This window comes from Saccopteryx leptura, chromosome 2 (genome assembly GCF_036850995.1).
Source record: "Saccopteryx leptura isolate mSacLep1 chromosome 2, mSacLep1_pri_phased_curated, whole genome shotgun sequence".
NCBI lineage: Eukaryota > Metazoa > Chordata > Mammalia > Chiroptera > Emballonuridae > Saccopteryx > Saccopteryx leptura.
Genome location: NC_089504.1, coordinates 188,139,609 through 188,155,128, shown reverse-complemented (window position 1 = coordinate 188,155,128; position 15,520 = coordinate 188,139,609). Strand labels below are relative to the sequence as shown.

Below are 15,520 nucleotides of genomic sequence, written 5' to 3'. Positions count from 1 at the left end.
AGAGTTAGGAGAGTATGTTTTCCTGATTGCATTAAAACAAAAAGTCAGTAAGGCACTCCAACATGAAAGGGAAGGGCTCACACTTTATGAGAGAGAGCAGATAGTCACTATATGACCACAAGCACATGATTAAAAGTACTTAAACATTCTAATGTACAGAACTCTGATAAAGGAAGCATTAGGTGTGATACAGCCCCCAGTAAGCTCTATCCATTCACTGAATGATTCATTCAGCTTCCTTATCCATCTCATTCTTTTTTTAAAAAACCTTTTATTATTATTTAAAAGCATTTGAGAACCTTTCCTAAAGCAGTTACATTAAAGCTACAGAAATATATAAGAATTAGTGGCTGTTCATAGAGTTTACCTGGCGGCATGCTGTACACAGAGTTACTGCATGCTGCAGGAGAGCAGAATGCCAGTGTCGCCGCCTCCTTCCCAGAGGGCCTAGCACAAGCTGTGCAGTATGTTGAGTATGCTGGAGTAGCAGGCCCGATCGGAGACAAAACACCTGTCTCTGAAATCTGTTTGGTGATGAAGGAAGTTACTTTGTGTTGTATTCAAGAATGAGTCTTTCTCTCTGTCCAGTGTGATGGCCAATGCATCAACTTCACTTCCTTTGTTGGCAGAATTGGTACTGAACCTTATCCTCACTTTTGTGGGGATGTTTGAAATAATTTCCTTTAGATTTAGCAGTGATGATTCTCCAAAATTCAGAACCACGAGAAAGACTCTGTCCATGCCATCCATTTCTCTTGTGTACATGACGAAGTGGCTGTCAGTCCTCAGATAGCAAAACCAGCCCCTGCTGAGGAGCAGCTCTTTGGCATGAAGCACACTTAATTCTTGATACACCGTTAATGCTGATCTGGGCTGAGTCTTTTGGACATCCACATTCACCGTGTGGTAATCTGTACTGGTGGGTAACCAGGTGTGACTCCCTTCAGAAAAACCAGCATTTGAGTTATTGTCCCACTGCATTGGTGACTTTGAGAGAAGGGTTATTGGCATCATAGCTTTCATTGAGATTTGTAGCTAGAATATTTCCCATTCCTATTTCTTCCCCATAGTAAGTAATGGAAGTTCCAGGAAGTGTGAAAACAAGCATGTTCATGATGTTGACATATTCTTTCCCCAGATGAGAAGTCAGCCGGGCATTGTCTGGTCCACCAAGCATCCAATTAGGCCACTTTTCTTCTGGTATGTGTTCCATCCAGGATGTAATAACCTCAAACACACTGTTCCCAGAAGGACTGTCTAGCCTGGTGAGGTAATTGTTGAAGGGAAAATCTGCTTCTTGGATAAAAGGCAAGCTGTAGTACATCATGGTCTTGTCAATGCTGTCTCCATAGGCTTCAGTCCCCATGAACCTGTATCTTCCAGGCTCCCTGCTATGTCAGTTCATTGTCTGCTGGAAGCTCCGGACAATGTCATGTATTTCCACCTGTGTGGTGGTGAGGTCATGGTACAGCTCTGAGTAGTGTGTGACTGTGTCCGGGATTTGGGTCTTATTTACTTGAACCTCATCTCTCAGATGCTTTGCTTCTAAAAGAAATTTATCAGCCTCAAAGCTGAAGCCATCAACACCCTTTGTGAGCCAGAACTGTATAATTTCTTTTATTTCTTCTTGAATGTCAGGGTTGCGGAAATTTAAATCAGGTCGCTCTTTTGTAAACTGGTGAAAATAACACTGGTTTTGTACATCATCAAAGTGCCAACTGGAATTTCCATATACACTTAACAGTCATGCCAGATATAATAATCATTATATTTCCTTGTCCTGGTGTGACTCAGTTGAAACCAAGTATGTTTATCACTAGTGTGGTTTGGTATCAAATCGACTATTAATTTTAAACCTTTATCATGTGTGGCAGCAACTAGATTCTCAAAATCTTTCATTGTTCCTAAAAGGGGATCGATTTCTTGGAAATCGTCAATACCATGTCGGAAATCTTTAAGGGATGATTTTTAAAATGAGGTAATCCAAGCAGTTTTTATATTTAAAGTTGTGATGTAGTTCAGTTTTTCTGAACTACAGTTTTAGAATACCTTTTAGATCTCCGTTCCCATCCTTGTCACTATCCTTAAAAGATCTTGGGTAGATCTGGTACATGGGTCCTGCCTGCCACCAGTCAAGGCACTTGAGAGAGATGGCGATGATGGCTATGGTGGCCACAACGAGCACAAACACAGAAGCCTCTTCTGGTGAGCCAGAAGAGGAGCTCCCAGGGCACACAGTACTGGGCCTGGCCTGAGAAGTGAAACAGCACCTCCTTGGGCATCCCTGCATAGGGTTGGATATTCTTCAAGTCGGGCTCCTCGGGGCCAAGGATGGCCACAGAGCAGTGCTGTGGGCTGCCTGCTGAGCTGCCTGGATCTGGGTCCTTTTCCAGGATGTCTTCATTTTGGACAAACCCATTGTTTGTCCAGCATCTCTTCATACTTATTCTAACAGAGTCGCTGTTGTTTTTCTTCTCAGCCATAGCTCACTGTCTTATCCCTGGGAAATGCCTTCCTTGGTACAGTTTAGTGAGTGAAATTTTAAGTCAGAGGGAGATTCCATCCATCTCATTCTTAAGAACGGTGTAGTAGAATAAATACAAGCTTCCGAATTGAATGTTTCTGGATACAAATCCTCCTTCTGACACTTTGGCAAGCCATGTTAATATCTCTGAGGAACAGGGATAATGCTGTGTATTGCTGTGAGGATATGATGGTTATTCCTCGCATAGAATAAGTGTTTAACAAGTGTGTTTAGCACAGCAATAGGAATGCAGAGGCAGATGCATAAGTGGTTAAAAGTACCTGACTCTGGACTCAAACTTTTAGGTTAAAATATAAGCTCTATCACTTATCAGCTGCATGACTTTGGGAAACAGACTTAGCTTCTCTGTGCCTCAGTTTTCTTGTCTGTAAAGTGGAAATGATGAAAGTACCTTCCTCATAGGATTGGCAGGAGGAATACACGACTTAATGTAAGGAAAGCACCGAGAACAGTGCCTGACACTCAGTGAGCACTCCAGGATCATTAAGCTTCTTTTTATGAGATTCAGCACACTGCAACCCTCTCTTCTGATTGTGGAGACTGGCAATTCACAGTACACCTAAAGGCAGCTATTTTCCAGTTTCTTAATATCTAAGACCTAAAAATACTTATTTTAATTCAGTGCTCATTAAATCATTGCTATTGTACACCCCACTCTAATAGTTTTTTGTACAGTCCATATCCTTTGTTGATGAAGGTCAGGCTCTCCCATTCCAATTGTGGGGGAAGGGTAAATTAGCACAATCATATTTAGATGGCAATTTGCAGTATCTATTTACATTTTAAATGTATATCTCTTTTGACTTATCAATTTTCCTTTTAAAAATTTTCCTACAGATGTACTAACATCATTGAGCAAAGAAATGTGGTAGAGTTGGTTGCAGCATTGTTTGTGATATTAAAACTATATGGCCCTGGCCATTCTGCCCAGTGGATAGAGTGTTGGCCCAGTGTGCAGATGTCCTGGGTTTGATCCCCAGTCAGAGCACACATGAGAAGTGGCTATCTGTTTCTCTTTCCTTCCCTCTACCCCTTCTCTCTCTTTTCCCCTCCTATAGCCAGTGGCTTGATTGGTCTGAGAGTTGGACCTGTGCGCTGAGGATAGCCTGGTTGCTCTGAGTGTGTCAGCCTCAGACACTAAAAATAGCTCAGTGTATCTGAGCATTGGCCCCAGATGGGAGTTGCCAGGTGGATCCAGGTCGGGGTGCATGCAGGAGTCTGTCTCTCTATCTCTCTTCTCATTAAAAAAGAAAAAAGAAAAAGAAAAAAAATCTAAGAACAACTAAATATACATCTAGAGAAAAATACTTAAATAATTTATGATATATCCATGCATTGGAACACTGCAGAGGAGATTTAAAAACTGGTCGAGCTAAACAAGTGGATATGAAGAACTGCACAAGCATACTTTTAGGAGAAGACAGGCATTTTTCAGAGCAATGACTATGGTGTGAATGATACTGTTTGTGTTAAAAAATAAACAGATATGTACTAACACTCACTTGCTTATTTAATCCTAGAAAATTCTCAAAACATATATGAGAAAGCATGGTAGCATTTACCAATGGGAAGTGGAAATGTGCATTGAATGGGTACTTTTATCTCTTACCATTTGAATTGTTTAACATGGGCATATATTGCTCTTACAATTTAAAAATGGTGAAAAGTCCCATTTCCCCCATGCTTAGATACTACTTTTTTATAAAGAGTAGTCCTTTATACAAGTATAATTCTAAACCTTGGTATAATATTTTTACATTTTTGAGCCAAGTATCATCATCATAAGTTAAAACAGAATGTGTATAAACTTACTGCCAAAGCTCCAGTTTTCTCCCAGGGAGCAAAAACCAGATGACTAAGGAGATTTCCAAACAACAAAACTCAAGAGAGTCTAACTCCTGTAGAAAAAAATCCTGTTGTTCCAAAGTTCATGAACTTAGAGAGGAATCATTAAGTCAGAGTTTTATATGGGAGAGGAAACATTGACTTTTCCTCTGGACTTAATAAATTATATGCAAAACATGGGGGAAACATTGCACATGGGATGTTTTCACATTATGGTTTCTCTGCATTTCTAAAGCCCCTCTCTTAGTCTTTTGCAAAACACCATATAAAAGTCACATTACTTTTGGGTTTTGAGGGCAAAAGTAATTTGCATGCAGGTTAATCAAGGTTCCTTGCCCTTTGTACTTTTAAAATTGCTTACATATACATTGTCTCCTTTGCTATTCACAAATGAGGTATTTACGAAAAGTATTATAAAGCTCATTTTCTGCATAAGGACCTTTGATTTGGAGAGGGTAAGTGGTAAGTTGAAGCCAGCCAGTATGTAGCTGAACACACAGGACCCTTGGTCACATCTTGGCTGTCATTGCAACCAGCCAAGGACACCGCTATACACCAGAATCACTCTTGTGGTTGTGACATTGGTTTAGTATTTTCTTAGAATTACTTCTACTCTAAATTAATTCAGAAAGTGTCTGAATTAATGGTCTATTCAGCATTTCTCATTCAGGAAAACTCAGTAATGGCCAATTAAACTTTTTTCCGGATGTGAAGTATAAATATACTGAATTTAAATGGTTAAGGACATCTGGTAAAATCCAAATAGATATGGGTTCCTATTTCAACTCTACCTCTTACTAAAAATGTAATCTTGGGCAAATATTTCCCTCATCTATAAAATGGGGGTGATGATAGTATTAATTTTCCAAGGATGCTGTTAAGAATTTAAATAAAATATTGTATGCAAAGTGCTTGACAGTGCATGGAATATATCAAAGGGTCAATACACACCAGCTACCATAATAATTAATACTATCAATATTATAAATAAGTCAGATTTCAGGTGAGTACAGCAGGCATAATTCTGATAGTAGTCAGAGCTTTTGTCCACTTGGAGGTGACAGCAAGAGCTGTTCTCTAGCATGGGTCACCAGTCTGTTTCTTTCCTTTTGAATGAGACTTCCTTGGAACCACAAAGAACTAAGAGTGAGCAGCAAAGCTGCCTAAAGCTTCACTGAGCCACAGGCAAAGGCTGACTAAAGGAACCTCCCCCAGCTTGACACCTGCTTTCCAGTTCATGGTCAATGGTAAGATGAAGAAGGTAGAAAGAGCCTATCACCCAGGGCTTTAACACAAGGACAGCCCACTTCTCCTAAAAGAGCAACTCTGGCCCTGGCTGGTGGCTCAGTGGATAGAGCGTCGGCCCAGTGTATGGGTATCCCAGATTGGATTCCTGGTCAGGGCACACAAGAAAAGCAACCATCTGCTTCTTACCCCCTCTCCTCTTCTTCTTCTCTTCCTCTTCCCTTCCTGCAGCCAGTAGGTTAAAGCATGGCCCCACATGCTGAGGATAGCTCTGTTAGAGTGCTTTGGCCTCAGGGCTAAAAATAGCTCATTGATTCAAGTATTGGCCTCAGATGAGGTTGCTGGGTAGATCCCAGCTGGAGCCTATGCAGGAGTGTGCCTCACTATCTCCACTCCTCTCACCTAAAAACAAAACAAAAAAGAGTGCTCAGGGAGTTTTTCTTCAGTCTCTTAAATTTCAATTTTTAAAATTAGAAATCTGAAAAGCCAGAGCTGAGTGAGAATTCACATACTGAATAATAAAATGAACTTTTTGCTGTTTAGCTTAAAAGTACTTTACTCACAAAAATTAGAGGATCAGGGAATGTGCAGATACTCCAGTACTTTCAGCCTTTTGTATAGTGCATTTTCACCAATGAAATAAAAGTTGGTTTGCATCTTATTTGCATAATCAAACAGCTTTCTTTGACTTGTCATTTGCTTTTCTGATGTTCTTGTTTAATAAAAAAAAAAAAATCAAATGCTTCTTTTTTTTATCACTTCATATTCATTTTGAAATATCCCCGAATTTTTGTGAGCAGTATAGTTATTCTTTTGAGTTTTTAAAAATTATTTTTCTTTACTATTTAAATATTTAAATATTATTTTTCATGTTTATTGAAGAAAATACACAGAATCAAAACAGAACAAAATAGAAGTCCTTAAAAAGTGATATTGTTCACATTTATTTTGGTGTGTAGTTATTGAGACATTTCATAATAAACATTTATTTTTATAGAACCTGAAGAACACTGTACTTACAGTTTATGACCTTTTGAATACTAGCAATTCATCATGCACATCTTCCCATATCAACAGATTTAAAAAAAAAATTATTTATTTATTTATTTTTGTGAGAGAGGAAGGGAGAGAAAGAAACATCAATCCATTCCTGTCTGTGCCCTCAATGGGGACTAAACCAGCAACTTCTGGGACAATGCTCCAACCAACCAAGCTACTTGGCCAGGGCAATAGATATTTTTCTATAACTTCATTTTTAGTGATTCCACAGTATTCTTTTTGGTGCACATTTCATAATTTTACTAATCTTCTAATGTTGCATTCTTAGGTTTCCTTTTTTCTTTTCTTAAAGAAAAATTCTTGAAAAATTATTTTAGAAATCCTTAATTCTCTGTTTAAAGTAAATTCTTAGAAGTGAAATTTCTAGGTCAAATATAAATGAGTTTTTAAGATTTTCAGTGTCAAATTGTTTTCCTGTTATATTTGACCACTTTTATCCTTACTATTAGTATAAGAATACAACTAGATCAAGGACTATTTAAATGTAAACCTAACTTCTATTTATTTATTGTAAAAGGCTTTTACAAAAGCCTTTATGTAAACAATAAAGAGTACTTGTTAATTCTAATTTTTGCTTTTATACTCCAAGCAAAATATATCCATAAGATCATGTGTTAATTGTATTCAGGAGTTTGGTAATGATATCAGTATAGTATGATTAGCTTTTGATGGAATGTAACAGAAAATGTGGAAATAATTTAGAGGAAGTTACCATGAGCACACTTCCACCAGAACCCATTGATTCCTCCCACATGCCCTTTTTAAAATGTGAGAACAAAAACAATCAAGGAAGGGTGTATAAACTCTTCCACCATGGTTATCATCACATCATTTTCTCCAGGATTGGAAGTAACCCTGTTGGTCTTCTGCAGTAAGCTGGGCTGCATGGTAGAAACGTTAACATCAGAACCTTTTCAGTAGAAATTATTCTCGATGACACCAGCCTGCTGTCAGAGTAATTCCTGCTGGAAATAAAGTGTCTGAATTAATGGTCTAATAAACTGACCTAGTGTTTCATCTTGGCAAAGGATTAAGTATGGGAAGAGAAACTAACATTTATTTGGGTTCTTATTTGACAAGCCTTTTATTATTACATTATTGCATTTAATACTTTCTAGGAAGTAAGTATTACCATGGGCATTTTATAATGAAGGACCACAGTTCAGTCAGATAAAGTGTCTTCCCTAAAAGCCATCCAGCTGGTGAGCCACAAAGGTGTGTTTTGAACCTGTGTTCTCTGCTTCTGGGGCCTCTGCTTGCTATACTGCTCCTGCTCACCAGTTACACAGCAAGCCTGACTGTTTTTCTTCTAGAATATTCATTGTATGTATGAATATTTTTTAGCCAATTAAACTGTAGGTTCCCTTTTAAAAATCAGTGTATTAGTCAGACTTAGAAATTTGGTTCCTATGTCAGTTAAGATACTTTAGTAAGCCAGAAGTACCAGAAGTAGAAAATCCACTATCTTCCTTAGCAAGATACACAGACACAGAGGGGTTCTGGGTTTTTTCAGAGGCTCAGTTATTTCATTAGGGACCAAGGTTTTTTCCATCTTGCTGTTCTGCCACATTCAGTGCTGGTTTCTATTCTCCTTTTATGGTTGTGTCTAGGAGCTTCAAGCACATCTTCATTAAAAAAATATTCAGGAACAGTAAAATGAAATAGCTCCGTCTCCAACATTTTTTTAAAAGAGCAAAACAAACTTTCCAGCAGATTCACTGTGTGCCTCATAGTCTAGAACTGTCACAAGTCCTTTCCTAGCCCGAACACTGGTGTGAAGAATAGCACAGGCCAATCAAGGTCACTCCAGGGCCGGGAAGGTCAGCCCTGAGATCAAAGTCGGGCTCTTTGGCAGGGAGAAAGCAAACCAAAAATGCTACCAACATGCTTTTGAGAGATTCTGAGATTTCTTTTCCTAAGTAATTGAGTATATGCTGTGAAGTTCTTTAATGGGAGAAAAATGTACTATTGCTTTCCTAGAAAGTTTTACATTTAAGTAACCACCATCTACAAAATGAGTATGTCATTTTTCAGTGTGCTCCATCATATATTCCCATTTCTATCACTTTTCTCTAATAGAATTTATATTTTTCTTACCAGTGTTCAGCCATTCTAATTCTTCTTGTATTAGTCCTTCTTGATACAACTTCTAAAAAAGAGGGTAAAGTAAGATTTTAATGGAGAGTGAAAATGACTCCAATAGTATCTGTCCACTAGGGTTAGCATAATTTTTTTCTTTTTCTTTTTTAAACGAGTACTGCCTTACTGGATAGCATTAAGTAGGAAAAAAAAACCCTACATTTTCTATCATGAATATTGATTATCTTTTATTTCAGCAAGTCCTTTAATTGTCATGCTTTTATTAGCACAGTAAAAATTAAAGTGGAAGAATGTCTGTCAATTGCCAAAATGGTTAATTGAATAAAATAACTTGTTGATTCAAGTGGGGAAAATCAGCAAAATAATTTTTTAATTGAATTGGCTTATTAATTGAATTGAAACAGTCAATTTAGTTAAAAATGTTTAAGAATCTGCAATGCACTAACAGAATAAATGATATATGCCATAGAAAATCTTACAAGCTGGTGGAGGAGAGTACTGCTGGATAAATAAATGCTTAAAGGTGTAGACTAGGGAAACTACAAAGTGAGTCTGTAGCACCAGAAATCAAGGAAGTTCTCTTCATGATTTCAAACTCTATTACAAAGCAATAGTAATTAAAATAGGATAATATTGGTATAATAACTGACATATAGATCATTCAAACACAATACAAAGCCAAGAAATGAATCCAGTCATTATAAGGTCAATGAATTTTCAACAGAGATGCAAAGAATACACAATGGGGAAAGGATAGTATCTTCAATAAATGCTGCTGGGAAAACTGGACATGCATGTGCAAAAGAATGAAATTGAACCCCTGTCTTATACCATACACAAAATGGATTAAAGACCTGAAACTATAAAACTCTTAGAAGAAAACCTGAAAGGCTTCTTCACATTGGTCTTAGCAATGATTTTTTTTTTAATTTGACAACCAAAACAAAGGCAACAAAAGCAAAAATAAATACATGGGACTACACTAAACTAAAAGTTTCTACACAGCAAAAGAAAATTAATAAAGTGAAAAGGCAATTTATGACTTGGAAGAAAATATTTGCAAACCCTATATCCAATAAGAGATTAATATTCAAAATATATAAGGAACTCATACAACTCAATAGTGAAAAACCAAATAACTCAATTGAAAAGTGAACAAAAGATTCAGACATTTTTCCAAAGAAGATGACATAGAGATGGCCAATAAATATATGAAAAGTTGCTCAGCATCACTAATCATCAGAGAAATAAAAATTAAAACCACAGAGAGATATCACCTCACACCTATTAGGATGTCTATTATAAAAAAGACAAGAAATAATAAATGTTGGTGAGGATGTAGAGGACAGGGAATCCTACATTCCCACTGTTAATGGGAATGTAAATCAATACAGTCATTTTGTAAAATAGTAAGGAAGTTCTTTTTTTTTTTTTTTTTGTATTTTTCTGAAGCTGGAATTGGGGAGACAGTCAGACAGACTCCCGCATGCACCCCACTGGGATCCACCCGGCACGCCCACCAGGGGGCGACGCTCTGCCCACCAGAGGGCGATGCTCTGCCCATCCCGGGCGTCACTCTGGTCTAGAACCACTCTAGTGCCTTGAGGCAGAGGCCACAGAGCCATCCCCAGTGCCCAGGCCATCTCTGCTCCAATGGAGCCTCGGCTGCAGGAGGGGAAGAAAGAGACAGAGAGGAAGGAGAGGGGGAGGGGTGGAGAAGCAGATGGGCGCCTCTCCTGTGTGCCCTGGCCGGGAATCGAACTCAGGACTTCTGCATGCCAGGTCGACGCTCTACCATTGAGCCAACTGGCCAGGGTGGAAGTTCTTAAAAAAATTAAAAATAGAACTACAACATGATCTAGCAATCTCACTTCTGAGTGATATTATATCCCAAGATAATAAAATAATGATCTTGAAGACATATCTATACCCCTGTTTTTGTTGCAGCATTATTCATAATAGCCAAGATATGGAAGCAATCTAAGTATCTATCTGTTGACTGATGAATGGATGAAAAAAAAAGTGCTCTACAATAGAGCACTCTATTCAGCCTTTAAAAAGGAGTAAATCCTCTGCCATTTATGACAACATGGATGAACCTGGAGGACATGATGAGCTAGACAGAGAAAGACAGGTACTATATGGTATCGCTTATATGTGAACTCCTAGAAACAGAGTAAAATGGTGCTTGCCAGGGGCTGGGGAATGAGTGAAGTGAAGGTGGGTCATGGACACTGCTTTTTAGTTAGAAGATGAGTTAATTCTGAGGAGCTAATGGACAGCATGTTGTCTGTAGTTTATTATACTATGATGTAAAATTGAAATTTGCTAGGAGTGTAGAACTTATTTTCACACACACAGAAAAAATAAGTATGCAAGGTGATGGATGGGTTAGTTAACTTGATTGTGGGAATCTTTTCACAAGTATATATATCAAATAATCACATTGTATGCTTTAAATATATTAGTTTAATTTGTCAATCATATCTTAATAAAGTTTGAAGAAATAAATCAAGACAGTTTTCAAAACTGTCACTAACCCCTGCTTCTCTTCTGCCCCCCCATAAACAAGAGACAGCTTGAAGAGGCTCACTTTTGCAAAATGTGAAACAATTTGAACATCAAAATTATAACACTAAATAATTATAATTCATTAATTAAAATTTTTAAAAGTCGATGGGTTCATGGTGATACTTAGAAGAGAAAGAAGGAAAGAGGAGTGAGGAAAGCTAGCCTTCACAGGGGAGTGCCAGCTATTAATGAAGAAGAGATGATGGAATTAGACAATCACTATTTTAAAATTTTTAATAAATTAAGGAAAGATTATCAGTGGATGCTAAAATCATTTTGGGAATCCAGAGATTCTTATAATCTTAATAGAGCACCCTTCAGATGACATAAATTATTGCAAAGGGGAAAACGTGCCTCTCTGGTGGAGTGATCCAGGGAGTACCAACTTACCCAGCTTAGCTTTGCTGAGAGTGGGGCAGCAATTGTCAATATTTGTATTAATCTTGTGTCCTTCAGAATCTGCTACCCACATCCAGGTCATCAGGTAGAGGTTAACATATAAGCCTACATGATCCTACTAGATTCTCGTGGTGACTTTGTAAGAAGGATTTAAATCTTTTCCTGTTTCCAGTTATCCTTTGTTTGAAAATAAACCTTACTCATTAGTTTCTTATAGAATAATCATTTAGCAAAGAGGAAAGTCAGGGATTAATATATCACTACTTTCAGTTAGCAAAAGCTAACTAATTCTTTGATAATAGAAGATATATTATGAAGGCTGGATATTATTTTTATCAAGATTAGTCTAGTCTCCTCCATTTTTCATAAAATGCCTCATCTCTATGTGGCAGCCAAAGTCAGCGGCACTGAGTACTTTTTCCAAATGGACCTTTAACAGAACCTGGCAAGGTTGGCAGGACAGGAGCCATCCTTCTTCTTCTCATGCTGGGAGATCGAAGCTGGGCAAAAGCTGTGTCACACAGATAGCTGGAGGGAAAGTGATGGGAGCAGCACCTGGGCCTCCTGGTTCTTTGGGGCTTTTTCTCATTTACATGCTTCTTTTTGGCAATTTTGAGCTCCTAGCTATTCCTACATTGGTATTTCCTTTAGTCACATAACTGACTGAAAACCTGGTCTCCCCAGGCCAATACTGGGCATTAGAGATAGAAACAAATCCTTCAAAGTGCTATCATATGGTAAAAGTACTAGATGTCAGATATAGGATATAGTATAGAAATTAGATGTTATATTAGATGTAGGAAATTAGGTACATAGAAAAGGGGGTAGAGAAGTTCTTCAGAGGCACCCCTGTAGTCCTCAGGATCTTATTTTTGTAATTCTCTGGGGTTTTCTGGAGAGAATCTACTATTTTTTTGAACAGGGTGTTTTGCTACTACTTATTGGGAATTGTAGGTAAACATGCACCCTTGATTATTTCTTTGATGCTAGAATCAAGCAGAGACCTAAAAAGTATGAAAAGAACAGATATCATACCACATCTCACACTGTCTTCTTCCACATAGTTGTCTTTCTTTGCACTTTTACAATATGAAGAGAGCTAAATGTGTCACCACTGGATGGGTTCACTGAGGAGCGGAGAGTGACAGAAAAGCCTCTTGTGAGCCCTTAGAATAGGAGGATGGTATTAAATCTCCTAAGAGGTATTTGATCATTATCAGGTTCTAAGTTCATAGAATTGTGTTTTGGGAGATAGAATTTGATTTTGGATAGGGAAAATCATGATTGGCATTATAAAGATATCTTCCTTATGATCAAATATTGGTTGGTGTAAATTAAATTTCATTATAACCCAGGTTGATATTTATCTTGTAAGCACCTGCACACAGGACCAATGGTTACATATTGACATACTTCCACATCACTTGTTAATAACCCACTCCACTCTCTCAGCATTTTCTCCAGAATGGCTTACCATTCCCACCTTCAAAATCCTGCAACCAAAAGAATAATGCTTGGCAAAACAAGAAAACTAGTCGTCACATATTTTGAATGTCTTCCCTTTTCTAGTTATGATTATTGCCCCTTATTTTATGTTATCAATCATGCAATTCATCCTCTAAAATATTCTTATACCTTAGAACTTGGGAAACTATTTACAACTATTCAAAATCATGACATCAAGTGAAAACTCAGTTATAGTAATTTTCTAATTAAAATAGTAAAAGAAGGTTTGATTTAATTGTTAGTATGCTTCTTGTAAGAACTTGAAAGGGACATACTCATGTTTCTGAAGATATAATATCTCTCAAGGCAATTCTTCCTTCTCTATAAAATTTCAGATTTTTCATTCATTATATGCAGGATTTTCCTAATATGAGTTTAAAGTTTCATGAGATAGCATCACTCATGTATAGGTTTGCCACCCAATTTACTGTAGTATATGTTACAGAGTTGTTTGCTCTTCAGTTGAAGCAGCATTTAAAATTGACCCAGGATTCAGTTTTGTTACACAGTAATGAACGAAAACCATCAGTGCTCATCCTCTCATACTGAATGAAACCTTTAGTATCAAACAACTGTTAGTGTACATTTGTAAGAACTTGCAAGAGAAGTAAACTTCAATTCATGTTTCCCAAGATATTTTATGTCTCAAGGCAATCCCGTATGCACTATAACATGGCACATTTTGTCCTTCATTTCATGTGGGTTTTTACTAACACAAGTGAAATTTTTTGTAAGACAGCATTACTCATGTATAGGTTTGGCTCCCAATTTACTGTAGTATATACAAGGGTTACACAGTAGTATGCTTTTCAGTTAAAGCAGCTTTAAAAACTAAAAGATGATTCAGTTTTGTTCCAGAGTAATGAAAGTAAACCATCTGATCCTAGCCTCTCAAACTCAATGAAAAGTTTAGGATTCAAATAAATGTTAGTGTACTCTAGTAAGGACTTGTAAGAAATTAATTCGTATTTCTCAAAATATTCTGTTAATCAAGACAGTTATTAATGCTCTAAAACATGGCTTATTTAGCCATTTGTTATATGTGGTTTTTCTAACCAAAGTATAAATAGTATGTGATAGCATCTTTCACTTTTTGGTTTGATAGCCAATTTACTGTAGTACACACAGGAGTTACAAGTAGCACGCTCTTCAGTTGAAGAAGCTTTCAAAATTGAACCAGGATTCAGTTTTCTTACACAGTAAAGAATACCCTCAGTGCTTATACCTCGAACTGAATGAATCGTTTTTGTTTCTAATGACTGTTAGTTCATTTCTTGTAAGAACTTGTAAGAGATGTAAGATTCAATTCATGTTTCTGAAGATATTATATCTCTAAAGGCAACACTTAATGCTCTATAATATGGCAGATTTAGTTTTTCATTATAAGTGGGTTTTTCCTACAATGAGTATAAATTTTATGTGATGGCTTCACTCATGTATAGGTTTGGTTGCCAATTTCCTGTAGTATAAACAAGGGTTACAGAGCAGTCTGCCCTTCAGTAGAAGCAGCTTTCAAAATAGAAACAGGATTCAGTTTTTTCACAGAGGAATAAAATTGAACAATTGGTGCTCATCCTCTCAAACTGAATAAAACATTTAGGTTTCAAATAACTGTTATTATGTATCTTGTAAGATCTTATAAGTGAGCAACTCATGTTTCTGAAGATATTATATTATCAAGAAAACTCTTCATTCTCCATAAAGTTGCAGATTTAGTCATTCATCATATGCGGGTTTTTCTTAATATGAGTTTAAAGTTTTTTGAGATAGCATCACTCATGTATAGGTTTGGTTGACAATTTACTGTAGTATACACAATGTTTACCGAGTAGTCTACTCTTCAGTTTAATCAGCATTATGACTTGAAACAGGACTCTTTTTTGTTGCACTGAAATACAACTAAACCAGCAAAGCTTAGCCTCTCAAACTGAGTGAAACAGTTAGGTTTCAAATAAATGTTATTATAATTTTTGAAAGAACTAGTACATGATCAATTCATGTTTCTCAAGATATTATATCTCTCAAAGCAATTCTTCATGCTATATAAAATGGCAGATTTAGTCATTCAATATACGCAGTTTATCCTAAGATGAGTTAAAATTTTCTGTGGAACGATCTCTCATGTATTGGTTAGGTTGACGATTTACTATAGTTTATACAACTGCTGCATGGTAATCTGCTCTTAATTTGAAGCAGACTTCACATACTAAACTGGATTCAGTTATTTTACACAGTAATGAAACTAAATCA

The 15,520-nt window shown here is 36.9% G+C and overlaps 1 pseudogene; it reads right to left on the bottom strand.

The window, feature by feature from the left end:
- Window positions 1-300: 300 nt before the first annotated feature.
- On the bottom strand, window positions 301-2,483 carry LOC136393261 (amino acid transporter heavy chain SLC3A1 pseudogene; annotated as a pseudogene).
- Window positions 2,484-15,520: the final 13,037 nt, after the last annotated feature.